The 21,028-nt window shown below is 32.8% G+C and overlaps 1 long non-coding RNA gene across 1 annotated transcript; it reads left to right on the top strand.

The window, feature by feature from the left end:
* Positions 1 to 7,906: 7,906 nt before the first annotated feature.
* LOC126883087 (uncharacterized) lies at positions 7,907 to 10,504 on the top strand. Its single transcript, XR_007697494.1, has 3 exons — positions 7,907 to 8,685; positions 9,312 to 9,469; positions 10,362 to 10,504. It is a non-coding gene; the product is annotated as an uncharacterized LOC126883087 (long non-coding RNA).
* Positions 10,505 to 21,028: the final 10,524 nt, after the last annotated feature.

Raw genomic sequence — 21,028 nt, 5'->3', positions numbered from 1 at the left:
CCTCTCTCTGGTGCGATTGGAAAACTGACTGAAGATGTTCAGCGAAGGTGTTAGCCCTCTATTCGTCACTTCGAGACCAGGTGCCATCATTTTTTCTTATCGGTGCTTTAGTTTGTGATTGTGTTTTGAGTTTTTTAGACAATTTCCATAACGAGTAGTTCTTTTCTTCAGAGCTAGACAGATTCTCTAGAAAATAGTTTATTTCTTGTTCTTTGTGTTCCTGTAGGACCTTTTTTAATTGACGGGTTGCTCTGATGTATTTGGTTTTATCATCTGGAGCACGGGTGGTCTGCCATCTTTTTCTTAATTGTCTTTTCTCGTATATCATGGTTTTTATATAGAGCGGGTATGAGCCCGGTCTCTTAGCATATGATATATCAGGTGAAGCTTCCCATGCGGCTTGTTGAATTTTTACAGTTAGATGTTTGACTGCTTCTTCTATATCTTGCTCAGATTTTAGTGGTAGGTTTAAATTTATACTATTTTTTATTATATCTCTGAATGTATTCCAGTTTGTCCGGCTATTGGATAAAACTAGTGGTTTTGTGATGTGGTGCACCTGTGTACTTAGAGTAATAATGAAGGGAGAGTGATCAGATGAGAGATCGAACAAAGGTTGAACTTTCAAGTAGTTTAGAGAGATACCTTTGACAATACAGAAGTCGATGAGATCAGGCACTTTTCGTGTGTCGGTTGGCCCGTGGATGCCGTTAGTAAATTATTGTTTTGGACACTTTTTAATAATTCTCTACCTCGAGAGGTTATGAGTCTTGATCCCCAATGAAGGTGTTTAGCATTATAGTCACCAGCAGCTATGAAGCGATTTCCAAGCTTGTTAAAGTATGTCGTGAAGTGTTCTTCTTTAATAATTTTATTTGGTGGACAGTAAACTGCAGATAGGCTGGCTATAAATAAATAAATAAACTGTAAATAGAAAGCTGGCTATTCCAGTCAGGTATTGAGATAGACGTGGCTTGTAAGTTTACTTCACTATGCTTGATAATTTCGTGGTGTCTAATCCTGTTTTTTTATAATTATAGCAGTGCCTCTATGGGCTCTTCCTAGAGGGTGTTGAGTTATATATGTTGAGAATTTGGGTATATTGAAGTAGCTTTTGTCTGTCATATGTGCCTCAGATATTAACATAACGTCCAGATCATGCTCTGAAATAAAGGCTTTGACTTCCAGACTATGATTAGTCAGACCATTGGCGTTCCATGTACCAATTTTTAGTTCAGTGTTGAATGCTAAACTTTGTGACCAGTGTCATTAGGATGTCGAACATTTTGTCCATTCTCTCCATCAGTTTTGAGACGACCTGTTCTAAGTTGTTTGTTGGTTGAAATGACATAGGTGGTAAACCTTGTTGTTGTTGATGTGGGTTAAATTGTTGAGTATTGGAATTTGTTGCACCTGCAACTTGAGCATAGCTGAGTGTTTGTTGTGGATTTTGCTGAATTGTATCATTTGTTGGTCTCTGTGGTGCTTTTGCGCGTAATGGTGGAAATATACTTTTTTGTAATTCTTTGTAAACTGAGCAACCTCTGTAGTTTGCAGGGTGATTTTCTTCACAGTTTACGCATTGGACTTCATTATTTCTTATTTTTCTTGGACATTCTTTGGTTGAGTGAGCGCCTGTGCATTTGACACAACGGGGGCTTCTATGACAGTATTGACGAGTATGTCCAAAGTGCTGGCATCTTTGACATTGTGGTATCTCTCTTTTCGGGTGGGGAGGTTCTACTTTAACTACGGTGTTAAGTATTTTAGTTATTTGGTACACCTCTTTATTATTTAAATTTGTTTCAAGTTCGATACTAAACAGAGGAAGGCATTCTTTCGTGCCTCTTTGTCTTATGTTCGAGATATTTATGACTGAGTGTCCGAGCTCTGTGAATACCTTTTTTATGTCTTCCAGATCAGTAGAGGGGTGCAAGTTTCTAACCATGACTCGGAATCCTCGGTTTTGTTTTAGCTGATAAGTGTGGAACTGCGTTTTTTTTTCGGTTAGTGCTTTAACAGTTTCTTTGTAATGTTCTGCTGTGTCTAGCTGTACTTTAACTTGATTGTTATTCAGGCTTTTTAAGGTGTACTGTTTGGATGCTGTTTTGTCTAATAAATCTTGCAGAGGTTTGATAAATGTTACATGTTGAATGAATATGGGTGGAGGCCTCCTTGATTCTCTGCCAGTTGTTCCGCTATTAGCTTCTTCTTCCGGCTCTTTGTTAGCTTCCTCTTCAGGCTTTTTGTTAGCCTCTTCTTCCGGCTCTTTGTCCAGTGCTGAGAATCTGTTTTCTCTCGCAGCTGGTTTTGTTAGCCAGTAGTCTGTTAGAACTGCTTGCTTTTTAATTCGATTGTCAGGACTTTCATTGTTTCGTAGACGCTTTTTGTATTGTACTGTCTCCCATACTTCTTGATCTTTTGAAGTGCTGGGTTGTATTGATTCAGGTGCTATAATTGGGTTAGATTGTTGTTGATAATTATTTAAAGGTTGGGATAATTGTAGTGGAATTGTAGGATAGGCTGTATTTGTTGCTAACATACCTTGAGAGAAGCATGGCATGTGCCCTGGTATTTGACTGTAGATCAATGGAGTGTTGGCACCTGGAACGTTTTGGTAGATCGTGTGCTGCATGTGATTTTCCATTTTACGACAATTTCCTAGGTTACTTGGTCTCGTAGATTCATGTCGCAAAATAGTTTTTAGTTCCTGGACTATAAGTTAAATAACACTATTTTGTTGATTTGTACAAACAATTAAAATATCATTAGGTTTTTTTTACGTTCTAAATCACTTTCACATTAAAGAACGATAAATTAATTTAAAACGATGGTTTTGTTTTTAATTTAAAAACACCTATTATCGAAATCAAGTTTTTGCAATTGATAACGGAGAGCCGATAATGACTGTCTCGTTCGAATGTTGAAGAGAGACTGACTTTAAAATGGTATTGCCAATATTTATGGGTTGCGTTCCTGGGACGACTTTATTGAAAGATTCGATTACATGAAATCAACTTTAACTCAAGAATATTCGCCACAAAAAAATCGTAGCATGTGATCTGTCTTTAAAAAGACAACATGCAATGGTGACAGTAAAATTCTCGTGTTAGTGATTCCATAGTAAATAACGAGAAAAAACCCCATGATACTATCCCGGCATTGTAAGTATTTGGTCTTACATTCAGTTTACTCTCAAAACTAACACCAAATCCTGATTTTATATGTATGTTATTTTAAATTATAATTAATATTAATAATCCATAGATATTCGCGAACTTAATCGACTGTAGATTGCAGCGCAGTAGGCTGATATAATTGGGATAACGTATTTTGATGGAATTAATAGATATTGTTATTGATGTAATAAATTAATATAAATAAATCATTCATTAAATGAACACACCCGACAATCGTTCAAACTACGTTGATATTATTTGTTTACATGGATGATTTGTTTACATTTTCATCCCAATTATTCTAGTTCCAAATTAGCGGTAGCACCCTCGTTTGAGTTCGCGAATATAAATATAATACTAAAATCTGTACCGTAGAGGTAAAGGGTAGTATATCCATCTAGTGAAGTTTTGAGATAATGGGGAAATAAGATGAATTCCAGAAAATTATTGCAATCATTCTTAATCTGAAGACATATGAAATTATGTATTTATGTAATTGTAACGTTGTATATCAGTTAAACAGTATTGTCCTACTGTGATAAAAAATTTGTTTATATATTTGACAATATTGTGACTTAAGGTCTTTTGCCTCAGCATATACCAGCAGATAAAAAAGTGTAGAAAATAGTAAGTGCCTATATAAGCGCAAATAAAAACACAAACATGATAAAAAACATTTATTCACAATCGCTATCATCAACGTTTTTTGGTAACAACTAAATTTCTATTAAACTCTTGAAACTGACTGGGGATCCACTGTAAAACGATTAGTAAGTGATCCTTCTTCTTTTATGTTATACCTTTCGGTTTTTCATAATGTAGTGGTAACTAATGTACTAAGATTGGTCGCAGTTGCTTTTATTTTTTGTTAGTGTCAATTATCTATCAAGTAAAAGTCTCTGTCAATCAAAGTGACTAACATTTGTATGGAGATACTGCTATTTACCAGGCGCGAAATAGCGCGCCCGATAAACAAATCCGACATCTGATGGAGTTACTACACTTTACCTCGTTCTCCAAAGGATATACTACTTTTCCTTATAAGAATATATAGGCCACCAGTAATACTTCGCATACCATCTTTTGCCACAAATAAAATTGGAACAAGTTAAGCCTAGCAAAAGTATTAAGTCCAAATTAGAAAAAAATGGAGTTACTACCCTTTACCTCTACGGTACAGAAATATAAATTATATACTATCCTCGATATGTTATTGACTTACTAATTTTGGCATTTTCTTTCTATTGACTTCCTCTTTTCGTATGGGTATCCACATTCTACTACATTCTACCGAGGCATTTGCGACACAATTGGTTTCATTTAGCATAATTAGAGCAGCTTCTTTGATTTTTATCTTTTTACTATCTGTTTCTTTCAAGACTTTACTTAAATCTTTCCACTAAACTCTATGTTCGTTGTCCCATGCGTGTTGACCTATATTTGAGATCTATCAAATTTCTCTATTTTTAATATAGGACTGACGTTCACTTATTATAACGTTTAATGGTCTTGATGTTTCACCTAAATGAAATTGTTCGCATTCACCTTCGCAAGGTATTTTATACCTAAATACAATTCTTTGTTCTTTCTTGTTCATTGTTTGGTTTAGTATTAGATGAAATAGATCTCAATGTTGAAACATTGAATTTATTTCCAATTGTTTTAAGTTTCTCGGGTAGTCCTTTTACAGTCGGAAAAACAAAAGAATACCCATGAACGAACATAATATAAAACACGTTGTATTTTCCTGTCACCGTGTCACAAAGAAAATTGTCCAGTGCAAGTACATGTAACAATAATTATTACATGTACTTGCACTGGACAATTTTTTGTGTGACAGGGTGACAGGAAAATACAGCGTGTTTTATATGTTCGTTCATGGGTATTCTTTCATTTTTCCTACTGTATATATATATATATATGGTATTGATAGTTTCCTCATACTATTTCATGTGAATTTTATAGGATCCCGTTCTAAGTAGTTCTGTTCCATTCGATCCAATCTTGACAATTAGAATAGAATAGAAATATGCTTTATTGTCACTGAAAATTATACAATTTTATGGATAAAGCTTAACATAGAGTCAAAAAAAAGTAACAATAACAAATACAATTTTCTGAAATTTGATAAATCGCCAATATAAAAAAAAAATATTTGCCGCATCATATTCTAGTTCTAGTCAAAACTGCAGCCGCATCATATTCTAGTTCAATCAGAGAGTGCAGCAAGCACCTCTACCGGTTTCGAAACTTATTAGTCTCTCATCAGGAGGCGCATATGCTGCTTTCCCTGACCCAACTAGGACAAACCCCGGCGTGCAGTTACGAATTGCAACGAACGAAATGGCAGGGATGCCCTAGCGGCAACTGCTGGCAAAAGTTTTCAATCTAATAGCACGTAAAATAACACTAAAAATGTTACTCTATATCCCACCAGATTGAAAACAATGGGAACCCTCTCTGGTTACACCTCCGAGGCTTCTAAAATTTGCAAGCCATAACGGATACTGAGACTAAAGAAGATGAGAGAATTTATAATTCACGTCCCATCTGCTCAGCGCGGTAAAGTTCCAACGAGAATGATTCCCTTCGTACTCCAATCAGAGTAAACATGTAAATAAAAAATGAATAACCATTTTAAATTTCGTTGCAACACGAAACTACAGCCGTATTTTATTCTAGTTCAATCACAGAGTGCAGCAAGCACTTCTACCGGTTTCGAAACTTATTAATCTCTCATCATTTATATTTAAGTATATTTAAGTCTTCATGAAGTGTTTGATTACTTACGTACCATGGTGCATCCACTTTGATCTTAGAACTTTAGACTGAAATCTTTGGATGATATTCAGTGATGGTGACTGTGCACAGCCCCATAGGTGTAGCCCGTTGTACCAAATAGGTTTGAGTGTAGCTGTGTACAGAAGAATTTTGTTTTGGATATTGAGTTTTGATCTGCGTCCAAGGAGCCAATACATTTGCCGAAATTTCAAGTTGAGCTGTCTTAATTTGGTCTGGCTATGTTTCTTCCAAGTGAGACGTTGGTCAAGATGGAGGCCAAGGTATTTAGCGTCTGTTACTGTTGGCATTCGTACATCTTCCATTCTTACAGGTGGGCATGTGTTGTGGCGGTTGGTAAACGTTATTTGAGATGATTTTGTTTTTGTTTACTTTTGTTCGCCATTTTGTGTACCATTCACTGAGTATGTCCAGATGGTGTTGCAGGTCTTGTGAGGCTTGTAAGGGATCTTCATTTACAGCTAGTATTGTTACGTCATCAGCAAAGGAAGCGATCGTAGTATTATGAGACTCTGGTATATCGGCTGTGTAGAGTGAGAAAAGCAGCGGCTCGAGAACACTACCCTGCGGAACTCCGGAGTTATAGGACAGAGGCTAGATTGTTGGTCTTTGAATTTTACAGAGAAATATCTATTTGATAAGTAGAATTTGTTTAGGAGGAAATAGTTATTGGATAGTGACTTTACTTTGTAAAGCAGACCTCTTTGCCAAACTTTCTCAAACGCTTGTGAGATATCTAGGAATATAGCGTTGCAGTATTTCCTTTCTTCGAGAGTTTTTGATATTTCATTTACTATTCGATGGACTTGTTGTTATTTGTTTGGGTTTATATGACTGCGGACACTAAATCCATTCGCCAATTTTACTATGGACTTGTTGTGTAGTAGAATGATTTTCCCGAAAACCAAACTGATGTTCTGGTAGTAATTTTAGGAATTCATGATCGGCGTATATTCTTTTTAGCAGCAATCTTTCAAAAACTTTGCTAACGATTGGGAGTAGGCTGATGGATCAATAAGATGTTACTTTATTGGGCTCTTTGCCTGGCTTAAGGATCATTATGATTTCTGCAAATTTCCATATTTTTGGAAAGTATGATAAGCTTAGCATGCGATTAAATATAACTGTTAGCATAATAGTGATCTTACGAGAAATTTGTTTTAGGACTTGTGCCGAGATTAAGTCATAACTGCGCCTTTCGTGAGTTGAGTTTGTTTATTTCTGACTTGCCTTCTACAGGAGTAAAAGTTTTGATCGGAAGGGACATTTGACATGTTGCTCTAATTAGTTCTTCCACTTCTTTATCAGGGTCTGGTGGCTCGGTTTGAAATACACTCGTAAGATGTTCAGCAAAGACGTTCGCTTTTTCTTTGTTGGAACGAGACCATTCACCATTTGGTTTATGGAGGGGAGGAATAGTTGTGTATGGTTTTTTGAGCTTGTTAGTCGAATTCCATTGCGTCTGATCATTTGCTGTAAGGTTTGTAATGTAATGTTCGAAGGTTTCGTTGTTTGCAGCTTTGATGGCTACTCTCAAGTTGTCTACGTAGTCTATTGTATATATGTTGATTTATGTTGTTTCTATATCTTTACCAGTTTCTTCTAGCATGACGTTTTTCAGCAATGAGTTGGCGAATGTGTAGGGGAACATTTGTTGTATGTGTCGGTCTGCGTTCAGTTCGTGGTGTAGATTGCCATGCCGCTTCTTGCACAAGGGTGGTGAAATATTGAGCTGCTATATCTATCTCGTGTGGAGATTTGATTCGAAAATTAAGATTAATGTTTTCTTCTAGGTCGTATTGGAAATCTGCCCAGTTGGTGCTTTTTGACGTGAGTAGAGAAGGGGGTGTGTTGTTTATAACAGTGGTACTCTTGTTCATAATAACTGGTGTATTATCACAAAATTAATATAAATTGCAAATTGAACATCCCTAACAACACACAACATTCCAGGAATGTACTACCAAAGTTCTATCAATATTTGAATGTCCTGGACATTTAGGGAACATTCGGTGAACATCTGTTTAAATTATTCCTGGAATGTTACCATAAGACATTCTGTGAACATACTACCAATGTTCCTATATTTTAAGTTGCGAAATAATACATACGTGTAAGAGATACAACATTACTTATAACATACCAGACAAACTAAGTGACATTTTAGGCCTACAGTGCAATAATATGTCAAATTTAAAGAGTTTCCCAAGATTATAAACATACAAATGTAATAAAAATTATTGTTCGCGAATATTCAATTTGGAATGCGATTTTGTTAATAAAAAAATACTTATAACTTATGCAAAACCCAAGAGAGGCATTTATATTTATTTCTTTTGCGTTCATTTTCAAATTCGCCGTGCATATATTTTTGTGCATGGCGCTTGAGAGGGCATCACGTGACTAAAAACGACCAACCAACGACCTCGCTTCGGCCATCTTGGCATCTTCATCTTGGCGACCTTGCCTTGCCGTGGATTGTTTTTAGTTGTTTGTATTATTTGTGCTTTTTAAGAATATTTTTTTAATTCGGATACTTTTATAATAGCTTTAATAGTATTATTAACATAGTGCATAAAATGGTGTCCTGTTTTTAACGCAGTTGGAGTAGCAGAAACAAATGTAGATAAAAAAATCTGCAGGAATAACGTTTCAATTATGACAGAAGCTCAAACAAATGACTGTGAATGAAAAGCCCTATTAAAAGGTTAGTATGCAAATATGTAAACGAAAGCATGCCCTGTATTTCAGAAAATAAATTAATACCCTAATAATACTATTCATAAAAAATCTTTTAAGTAACGTAGATATAACAAAGTGAATAAAAGGCATAAATCAGAAGAATTATTATTTTATTTTATAAGTTAATAATTGGTCATATCCATTTATTATTTTAATAATAATTGTGAATAAGCCACAAACTTCGCTTATTCCTAACTAAAATAGTAAATAGAGATAGGTAATAACAAAAGGATTTGTAAAACTAAAATAATTCTTTTTGCGTTTTTGCTAGTGTATGCGTTTATAAATAGGATGGTAGACCACACACTATAATATGCAGTACCAACTAATGAATACACAGAATATTATAGTCGATTTGCTAAACTCAGTCTCAGTACTAATTACTGTAATTTTGGCAAAATTGGCCAAAAACAAAAAAAATTACCTACTAAAATCACTAGGCAGTTGTGTCTGAGTTTGGGGAACCGACTATACTAATAAACAATTTCTAAGCTGTTTTATAATAATTTTGTGAGTTCATTAATCATATTTTTTATTTAAAACTAAAATTTGTTAATAATGCTTAGTAATGCATATATTTTGTATTTTTAGCTTTCCAGAAGATCCTGCGAAGAAGACATGAAGTATAGATCAGATTTGTTAATAGAGGAGTATGTTCAAAACACTTTTTAGAAAAAGATATTGACAGAACTTCACTTTCATCTGTTCGTTTGAGAGACTGTGCTGTTCCAATAGCTTATGTCACACAGGTATATGCATAACCTAATTAATAATACAGTCCGTACAATATAGATACTGTTGTAATTCATTATCTACATCGGAGATCTAAGTTGACATTGTTGCCCAACTACAAAAAATTTTTGAATTCATTTTAAGTCAAATATATCACATAATTATTGCGAAGTAGATTATACAACAAAACAGATTAATATTCAATGTAAATAAATAAAAACATCAGAAATCGAAAACAAGAATTAAGGTATAATCTTATGTTACAGTTATTAAGGTACCAAGGGTATTATAGGGATATACGTTGACCGAAAGCGTTATTATTATAATACCTGTGGTGCCTTCAACGTTTAATGCCCGACTAAATTATTCTTTATATGCGAAAAATTTGAATGAATTTTGAATTGATTAGTTTTTAAATAAGTACATTTACCAGTAACAGTAGTAACGTAATTGTGGTAACCATAGTTTTACTTAGGTTGATATTTGTCAACTTGACAGTATCTAAGTCGTTATTTAAATTTAATGCCCAAGGGCGTTATATCGTACTTAACAGACTTCGAAATGTCATTATTTGTCAAATAATGTACCAGTAGGACATTAAAGTAAATAATAAAAACAATAAATATAATGAATACTAAATACTTATTTGTTTGTGAAAAATCTATTTCTTTGTGGCTTTTTTGTAATTAATTATTCTAATGGGGAAATAAGCCACAATTTACTTGAAAAAATAATTTTATTAAGGTTTCTACTTCCACATCGGATGTCGTTGTCAAAATACAAAATGTTCATTATTATTATTTTATTTATTAAATATTATTTATGCATATTATTACCTGTAAATAATATTTCTTCTGATTGTTAATTGTAAAGGATAGAAAAATTACCTTTTATTTTATTTTCTTTTAGAATCAGCTGAGAGAAGTGGTCTACAAAAAACCAGAAAGGAAACGGAATATGTGGCTACGAAAAGCAAAAGAAAGGTTTACAAAGCAAATGTGACACATTTTTTTATAATATTTAGGAATGTCAGCAAATTACATTAAAAAATGTATGTAAAGATTTTTTGCAATAAAAATGTTTATATTTATCAAGGATGTATTATTTGGTATGGCCATATATCGTCATTGATGTGACAGTACCTCCTATCTGTTTTTTTCAAGAGATTTGTAAGATAGACTAAAAACTTGTTTCGGTCACCTCCTGTTTTCATATATTTTTTGACTTGTTTTGCAGTAAATTCAACTATCTATTTACTACAAAAAAAGTCAGAATACGTACGAAACCAGAAAGTGACCTTAAAAAATGTTTTTCGTCTCCTGCAAACCTCATGAAAAAACATATAGGAGGTATTGTCACATTACTGACGATATATTTCAGTGAATGTCTAAAAAATATACTGTGAATGTTCAAAGAACGTTCGTAGACATTCATGGAATGTTCTAACAAGACATTCAGTCTAAAAATATACTGTGAATGTCCAAAGAACATTCATGGAATGTTCCAACAAGACATTCAGTCTAAAAAATAGACTGTGAATGTCCAAAGAACATTCGTAGACATTCATGGAATGTTCCAACAGAACATTCTAAGAATATTTAAAATGCTGACACAGCACTTTCCTGGTACTTTCCAGGGACATTCGTGTGCATTTGGGGACATTCCAGGAATGTTTTCAATGTCCTGTGTGTACATTCTAGGAACATTCATGGAATGTTTTGTGTTATTAGGGATACAACATAATATAATTCTATATTTATAAACGACAAAGGATAATCATTTTTTTAATAAAACATATGCTAACAATTATTGTTTTTCTTCTAAAAATGAATTTTCGTTAGAACAAGTAATTTTGGCTCTATAATATAAGGATTTAATGGGTTAACAATATATTAGAAATTTATTATATACTTTTAAGTAATATAGTTCTGAAGCTATTTCTTTGTGGCATTTTTGTAATTATCTATTCTAATTGGCAAATAAGCCACAATTTAACTTGAAAAAAATAATTTTATTAACGTTTCGACGTCCGATGGGGATGTTGAAACGTTAATAAAATTATTTTTTTAAGTTAAATTGTGGTTTATTTCCCAATTATAATAGTTGGTTTTAAGTAAAATATTTAACCAGACATTTCTTGTGTTTTAATTAATATTTTTTATGTAAAAAATGTATTACTAACAAGATATAAAATATGTATTCATATATACATATTTTATGTAGGTATAATTTATGTCATTTTAATTACAATTTAATATTCAATTTTAAATTATTTATATTGCTAAATTATTTAATTTTATATAAATCTATACAGGTTCTTGATGTGAGATTATTGGAGGTTGTAAGTTCACTAAAATGCAACATACATCAATAATTTTGTCAATATGAGAAAATAAGTGCTCCGGAATCTTATCCAATATTCTATAGATTCTCAACCTTTGCATTATCCTTTCCACATGTATTCGAACTCTTGCAGTCCCATAAGTTTTCTCAGTTTCTTCCTTGGTGAATTCTTTTTTATCCTTTAGAAATGGTGGCATGACAAGCATAATTTTTTTACCACTGTTGTCAATTACATTTTGAAACTCTGGAAATCCTTTATCCGCTAAAACTGTGTCACCGTGTTCTAAAAGGTTTATAATTCCCGATTCAATGGTAATTTGCGAGTCACTAATCCTTCCACCATATGCCTTAGATCTACAACAAATGAACCCATTTGGATTTATACCAAGAAGTAGTTTGAAAGTAAATCCATGTTTGTAATGTGAATAACAAAAGACTCGATTTTCTATGCTGGCTGGAATGTCAATTCGAAACTCGGTACAGTCTAAAATCACTCTTGTATCACTGAACTCTGGTTTAAAGCAGTCAGGTGTTAATGCTCGCACGGTTTCCTGGTCTGGCCAAAATACAAAATTCTTAGTTTGAGCAGCTAATTGATTTAAACAAGAAAAGAATATCTTCGAGATTGTTGTTCTGTGTATCCTAAATATAGCTCCCAATGCACCAAATGACAATCCTGATTTTAATTTCATAAGAAATATAAATAGCCTGTTATGATCCGATACTTTATTTTTTTCTGAAAAATCAAAGCGGTGTAGAAGAAAATCAAAATTTTCAAATGATACTCCTGTAAGATCAAGAAATTCTTCTTTGTTTGTCACTGATGAATAACCTTCAAAATACTTATGCTTTTTCTCAATTTCCCAATTGTAATCCATAGGTTCATCTGAACCAACAGCAGTGTCAACAAATGTTTTATGAGAAGTGTTGCTACTTTTGTCTTTAAACTTTTTATGTTTATTTACTTTCACTAAATCGATTAGTCCACTAATATCAGTTTGCACTTCTGCATCAACATAATTTTGATACACATACTTTGATACACACAAATGTTTCTCTTAAAGGTTTCGGTAAATCATCATCTTCATAAATAAATACCTGACAAGCTTGATCACTACAGATTTTAAGATTAACTTCGTTATTTTCTATTACAGTCGATTCAGTCACAATTTCCATTGAAAAATCATCTTGTACATTTGGACTAAATAAATTTAATTTTTGGTCATCAGTAACCGTTGTCTCTACAAATCGTCTAGTCATAAATCTCTTGTTCCTGTAAATATAATAAAAAATTCAAATTTAAATATTTATTTACTTCTATTTTCAATACAAATTTTAAGGTGTCAATAATTTAATAATTATATACAATACACGACATCACGTCGACCAATACACTCCCTCCGGGGGGTCAGGATTGAAGAGAGAGAATTTAATAATTAAACATGTACTTAATTGGACTTCGTAAGTCCTAGGTTTTCATCCAAAGAGACCGAAAGTAGGATCGAAAATTGATATTTGAACTCTTCGTGTAACTTTGCGTCGATTGATATATGATTTCACTAATTGTAAGTCATTTTTACTAAACTTTCGGTTACCACTGTTTAAACAGAACTGACTTCAAAACCGGAACTAAAGATTCAAGCTCGACTTTGCAATACGCTTCAATTGATATTTCTGCGACTATAATGTGGCCCTTCCGGATAGACCTTTGTAACTGGAAATGATATAAAAACCAAAAGTATAGATACATATGTTCTCATCTTGTTAAGGCATGTCAAATAATGTATTGCTTATACTATTTCGGTGACTTTAAAACGGTACTTCCGTTAAGAATCTAAAGCCGGAAGTTCGAAGTCAAAATTTATCATCTTTAATACTTTGGTACCTCATTCGGCAACCTCATTTGTCATTCTATCTGTATCTAATAATAACGGAGGAGTTATATTCGCGGACAGACGGACAGACAGTCATGAAACCGGAAGTATATATTTGTTCACATCTTGCTAAGGCGCGTCAAATAATAGATCGCTTCTCCTAGATCCTAAAATCAGAAATCCTATGTCAAATTTCTTACCTTTCCCACATAACAATTTCATGTTCTTAGTAGATTCATAGAACATACTTTTCAGAAAAAGTATATACTGAGAATGTGCGTAATTACCATTGCGAATGTGCAGAGCAGATACTGAGTATATACTACATTACAGTACTTAAACGTTCTATGTATATACTTAGAATGTACTACCGCACTTCTTTTCAGTATATACCAAGAATGTTCTTTTTAGAACATTTCAAGGACGTGCTATAAACCTTCTATGTGTATACTTAGAACATACTACCGCACATCTTTTTAGTTTATACCAAGAAGGTACTTTTTAGAATATTCCAAGGAAGTGCTATAAACCTTCTATTTATATACTAAGAACGTACTACCGCACATCTTTGTATGGGAAGAATATTATATTTTTAAGAATACATATTCTAAGAAAGTGCTATCAACTGCTATATTGCTTAGAAGTATGTTTTCAGCATCACCTAATCTCATCTTAGGTTCTACTGGTTCTACCAAATATCTATTTACATATTTTAATTGCAAATGAGAATGTAGTTAGTACCTACATTCTACAATATCACTTAAAAAGTAAGTACATATTTATAAATTTTAGTTATTTATATAAATCATTATATAATATTTAGCTAAACTAAACTATGCATAATAAGTAACTAAAATTTATATAATACTTATATGTACTTACCTATTTAAGTAATATTGAGTTATCAAAATAGATTATATGTATTTTGAAGCACCGCAAACAAAATAAACAGATTATGTATGTTCTTTAGTCCTAGTACTACATCATTCGCTTTCATCCTTAACACTGCCTGCATAGATCCATAGATGATACAAATAATGAAATAATGCCTGTTTTCATTTTACGGTTTTTTCCTATCCCTGATCCGTTCAGGTAAGAATAGAAATGGTCAGAATATGATGGGGGGGGGGGGGGTTATGAATGTTGTGGAATAACAAAATCGGTGGTCAGTGTTGCCAAACGGATAGAAATTTCCCTTTTTGCGGGAATTTTCAACAGAAAAGGTGATAAAGGGAAAAAGTTAACTCAAAAGGGAATTATTGTTCCAGTCCAAATTGTAAAATATTAAGAAAAAATCAAAATATTTGAAAATAATTCAACATATCTTCTCAGATTTTGTAAACAGGAGGGAAGTTTTTTTTTATAAAAGTGGGAATTTTTAAGGTAAGTTGACGGAAAAAGCTTACTCGACGGTTGGCAACGCCAAAGCCTTTGGTTGCTTTGGTTGTGCAGTTTGGCACGTTTTGGTTCTGCGAAATGGCCTATTGAATTGAATGTACCTAAATTCAAATTCCAAGGATGTAAAAACACTAATGATTCATGATAAACTCGAAATGGTAAAGTCATTTCAATTATGAAAACGAATTTTTAATAGTATCTATGTAAACATTAATACAATTAATGTTTAAACTTTTTTACCCTACAACAATTTTGAAATGAAATTCGTCCAATACTACCTACATACATAAATTTTATTAATTATGTATTCTAAAAAATAACGAAGTTGATAATCTATAAGGCTAATATTATACTTCCTATACATACAAATTATTTTTAAGATATTTTAAAAGTATCTACTTATAAGTATGTGTTAAGAATGTACTTATAAGTATGTGCTAAGAATATTCGATAAAGGTATATTCTAAGAATAAACTTTTACGAATATTCCGAGATCCTACGTACACGAATATACTTAGTATATTCGGTACGAGAATATACTTTGAAGTATATGCAAAAAACATGAAATTTAGAATGTTTTTTAAGGTAGATGCTATGCTTGTACTACACATATACTAAAAAGAATATACTCCGACGAATGTTGGTAGTATATGCTTAGAACATGATGCGAACATCATTGTTATGTGGGTTAGTACCATCCTTAAGTTATAAGATTTCATTCGATACCTCATTTATCATTCTATTTGTATTAATAACGGAGGAGTTATATTCGCGGAAAGAACGGCAGACCCTTGAAACCGGAATTATATATTTGTTCTCGTCATGCTAGAATAATATATCGCTTGTACTATTCCACCGATTTTAAAACAGTACACCCAGTTGCATTTCGAACATCGGAGGACCTAGGTCAAATGTCTTGCACTTATAGTACCATCCTTGGGTTATAAGTTTTCATTCGACACCTCATTTGTAATTCTACCTAGTATAATGACGGGAGAGTTGTGTTTACGAACAGACGTAGATAATTCAACGTTATCACAGTTTTTCAAAAATGGGTGAAAACAATATTTTAATTGAAATAATGGTAGGAGAGCAAAATATGCTAAATGTGCAGTCACTCAGGCGTTATGGGGACCTATTGGGTTATGAATCTTCTTCTTCTTTGAGTGCCTCTCCTATCGGAGATTGGATATCATTAGGGCGATTCTAATTTTATTTACTGCTGTTTTGAACAATTCGTTAGTGGTACAGCCAAACCACTCTCTCAAATTTCTCATCCAGGACATTCTTCTACGGCCTGGATTTCTTCGTCCTTGGATTTTTCCATGCATTATATTTTGTAGGAATGTGTACTTTTGTCCCCTCATCAGGTGCCCTAAGTATTCAAGTTTTCTCTTTTTTATATTCAGTAGAACTTCTGGCTTGTTATTTATTCTGCGTATTACTTCTTAATTTGTAATTTTATCCACTATAAATGGGTTATGAATAGTAGGTCCTAAAACCAAAAAAAAGTTAAGTAAAGTTTTCCATTTTAGTGGGGATTTTCCATTTTTAATTTAATATCCATTTCCAACAATCGTTTATTTAGATTATATAGCGTCATTTATCCATAATTCCAAAAAATATCTCGAATAAAAGTTACTTATTTTTACGTAAGGAATCCAAATCTGCAATATAAAATGGGCCTCCCATTTAAGATTTTAAAGTAACCCCCACCCTAACTCCGTGGGGGGTCATGTTTGGTGCCATTCAATAAATTTTTCAAAAATATTGAATGAGTGTATTTTTCAGTTTTTCGATCTGATGTTCATTTCGCGAAATATTCGCTATTTCCTTGTGCAATTTTGGGACTCGCCCATTTCCTTACGCCCAGCTCAAATCGTCAGATTTTTGAAATATACACTGTTTTGCATGTACTTAACTTACCTTATCTTAATCTGACGATTTCGAGTTTTTCTAAGAATAGATTTTATTTTTCGCTCCCTCCCTTAACGAACTCGCCTGCATTAAGAGCCAATATATGGTAGAGGTACATTTTCAGGGTACAAGGTTTCTCTCCATGTAATAATCTGACGCGCTCGAGTAACTGCAAAAATCTCCCCTACCATAATACTACAGTTGAAAAACAATTATATATATAATATATATCTGTAATTTACCTTTCATGCTCAAGAATATCTCTTTTCGATGGAGTTTTTGAAACAAATAACGTGGGTACAAAGCTTGGACTTAATAGAGCATCGGATTTTCTGCCTCCGATAAAGTGGCTACTACAAATTTGATTGCTTTTTTTAGGTAACCAACCTTGACCATTCAGTGTTCTGTAAAAGTACATACAAAAATATAAAATTTTAATTATTATTTCAATGTTTTAAATTCCCTTTCACATTTCATTCTTTCGTAAATGCTAAAGAATCAGTAGGGTCACTCCTCGAAAAATCCTTTGCTCTCTATGTTCCATTTGCTGACGGCGCGGCGGGTATCAAAAATTTTAGATCTTCGCACAGATCTTTAGATCCCGAGTTGAGGACAGTAGGTTTTGGGGTACACATACCTTCAACCAATTATAAATATGTATCCAGATTACATAAGCACACTCAAATATGCACTGCAGAAATTATTGCAATTAACAAGGCAGTATCTGTTTGCATTGAAAGAAATATAAAAGAAGCAATAATTTTTTCAGATGCTAAAAGTGCTATCCAAAGATTACATAACAGCACCTGGGGGACAAACAACCATATTGTAAACGTAACTAAAAGACTCATTATTGAGTCAATGGAAGCAGGATTTAATATAATCTTAGCTTGGATTCCAGTCCATACTGGAGTAAAGGGGAATACAGAGGCTGATAAATTGGCAAATATAGGCAAGACTTTAAATGTTCCTGCAGACATTAAAATAGATAAATTTGACTTTTTGCCTTTTATTAAACAAAAAATTGTAAATGAGTTTAAAGTCGAATGGACAAAGCAGTTTAAAACTAGAGGGAAATGGTATCAACAATGCCAAAGTGATTTTTCTATAAACCCTTGGTTCCACAAATTCACATTTGTGGATCGAAGGCACTTGACATCAAATTATTAGAATGCGAACGGGCCATTGCCACACACCAGACCATAATTTGTTTAAAATCAATTGTAGTGATACTCCTTTTTTGAATGTGGACAAATAGGAAGTATAACTCATATGTTACTTGAATGCCCAATTAACAAAACAAATCATTTTGGCCTGTATCAGGAACTTGTTAATATAGGAAGTCCAACCCCCCATTTCAATACAAAATCTCGTACATAATATTAATGACACAACCTTAAGAAAGATCAGTCAATTTTTAACAATATTTCAAATTAAAATATAAAATAGTTATTTGAAAATCATATCACAATGAATTTAAAGAAGGAAATATGGAAAAATCCAGACCAGACCCTTTGAAAAGAGGATTCCCTTCCACGAGGACTGGCCAAGTACCTAAGAGGTGGAGGCTATGAAACTAAAAGAAGAAAAGAAGAAGACCTTTGCACAGATGAATGACAGTTAACGGCATCCTACGTTTGCTGTGATTGGTCGTTATCTTCACGCATTCAAATTTTGTTTCAGGATTGGATTGTAAAATTGACACCGTCAAAATTCTAGAGTGTGCTAACTGATCCTTTAGCTCAAATTTTTCTACCGTTTTAAAATTAAAATTGTGTTTACTTACTTTTTTCTAATTGCATCAATCCATTTTTGTCGTTGAATCACCTTATGCTTAGCGACAGGAAAGTTGTAGAATACATAGTTACTATTGTAACCAGTATTTCGACACTCTTTAATACAACAACTTTCGTGAGACATTTAAAAGCTATATGCAACTCTTAATGCAGAACGTCAAAAAGAACGTCAAAACGCAAATTTCCAGTAAAGGTTTACATACTTGTCACTACTGGCGCTCGCGACTTTGTAAATATCCCCTCTACGTACGAGCTCACAGCGGATAGTATTTTTACTACAAAAGCGATATTACGTAGGTCAACATTTTTGACGTAAGAGAACTGTCAAAACATTAGAATGTGACTTTTCATTATTGCCATGTTTATTATAATTATTATAAACATGGCAAAGTCACATTCTAATGTTTTGACAGTTCTCTTACGTCAACAATTTTGACCTACGTAATAACGCTTTTGTAGTAAAAATACTATAGTAAAGTTTTCACTGGTATGGATACGTACATAAACATTACTTGACAATGACATTGTCACCATTAACTTGAGATGACTTTTGAATGTTCTTGGATAACTGTTACTTGTATCATCGCTTAAATTATTAATTCAATTAATTAATATGATAATTTTTCACTAACTATGTATTCAGTGATTATAATAATTTATATACTATGCCATAAAAGATAATACTTAATCGAGAAAAGAGGAAAAGTGATTTTTTTAATAATATATTGTTACTATGGAACGCTTAGATAAATTTTGAATATCTTTAACAACAAAATGCTTATATCACAATATATATCCTAGTGTAGTCTCTGCTTGGGATCTTCCATAAATAATAAACAATAAATAAATTTTTATTAATGTCACGTCTTAAATTCTTTAGCCAATACCCTATCAATATTATTTAATAAACAACTCAAGATAACGAGCGATACACAATTATTGGATCAAAGCTAGCCGTGCAAAAAATTACGTATGTCTTGTTTTAATCTGAATTTTTATCAATTAATTTTGATTAACGTTATAAAACATAAAAAATCAGTCAAAGCTTTTAACACAGAACTTTAATCTAAAATAAAAAGAATTAACACAATTATAAGTAACAATAATAAATAAAATCAAACAGGATGCTGTATATGTCCACCACCAACATCTCTACATAACCTAACTTTTCTTGTTAAGTTGACGTGCACTGCAAAGTTGACGTAAACTGGAAAGTAGTATATCTGAATTAAGAACAGACATGCACTGTATATCTATCTCTGTCGTTGAGAGCCACCTATGGTGACAATAATTTTGGATCAAACGTTATTATTATTCCTAAAGCCGTGTCAAATACCTAAAATTGCCGCTGTCTTGTCAGCACATTCTGTTCGACTGAGTGCGTTGTACGACAAAGATAGCGAATATTCAATTTGGAAAATATTACCACTGACATGGTGTTCATTTTTTTCCAATAGGGCTTTTCATAGATTGTCAGTTGTTTCGAGCTTCTGTCATGTGTCACATAATATTAATATATCTACGTCATACGTCTTTGGTTTGTATTATTGTTATATACCAATAAAGTATGTCGTAGATATATTAATATTATGTAACACACGACAGAAGCTCGAAACAAATGACTGTGAATGAAAAGCCCTATAGGGCTTTTCATCGATTGCCATTTGTTTCGAGCTTCTGTCTTGTGTCACATAATGTTAATATATCTACGTCGTACGTCTCTAGTTTGTATCACGTTTGTATCATTGTTATATACCAATAACGTATGACGTAAATATATTAATATTATGTGACACATGACAGAAGCTCGAAACAAAACGAAACCTTAATTCGCACACTTGATCCAACGTTGCCAATTGTACGGGTAACAGTCAATGCGCGGTAAATTTAAAAAAGTCGATGCATTGTGCCAGCACACAATGTGACACAATCATAATAACTATAATGATTAGTAATATATTAATTTAATTATTAAAGGTAGTCAGTAACTGCGTGCGTCATACATATTATTTTTAACTATTTATAATGGGAAATAAGCCACAATATTATTAAAAAATGATTTTTATTAACGTTTCGACGCCCAAATCGGGTGCCGTTGTCAAAATACAAAATACATATTATATTTTCAAGTTTAATTTATGGCTTACTAATATACATACATGATAAAGCTCAAGCTAAAATAAGTTTATTCAAGCGTTTAAGCTATTAGGTCAGGATCCCGCGTATGAAAAAAAAATTGATTAATAGC

The sequence above is a fragment of the Diabrotica virgifera genome, chromosome 4, assembly GCF_917563875.1.
Source record: "Diabrotica virgifera virgifera chromosome 4, PGI_DIABVI_V3a".
Taxonomy (NCBI): domain Eukaryota; kingdom Metazoa; phylum Arthropoda; class Insecta; order Coleoptera; family Chrysomelidae; genus Diabrotica; species Diabrotica virgifera.
The sequence above is the reverse complement of the archived record's forward strand: the minus strand, read 5'-3'. Positions and strand labels throughout refer to the sequence as shown.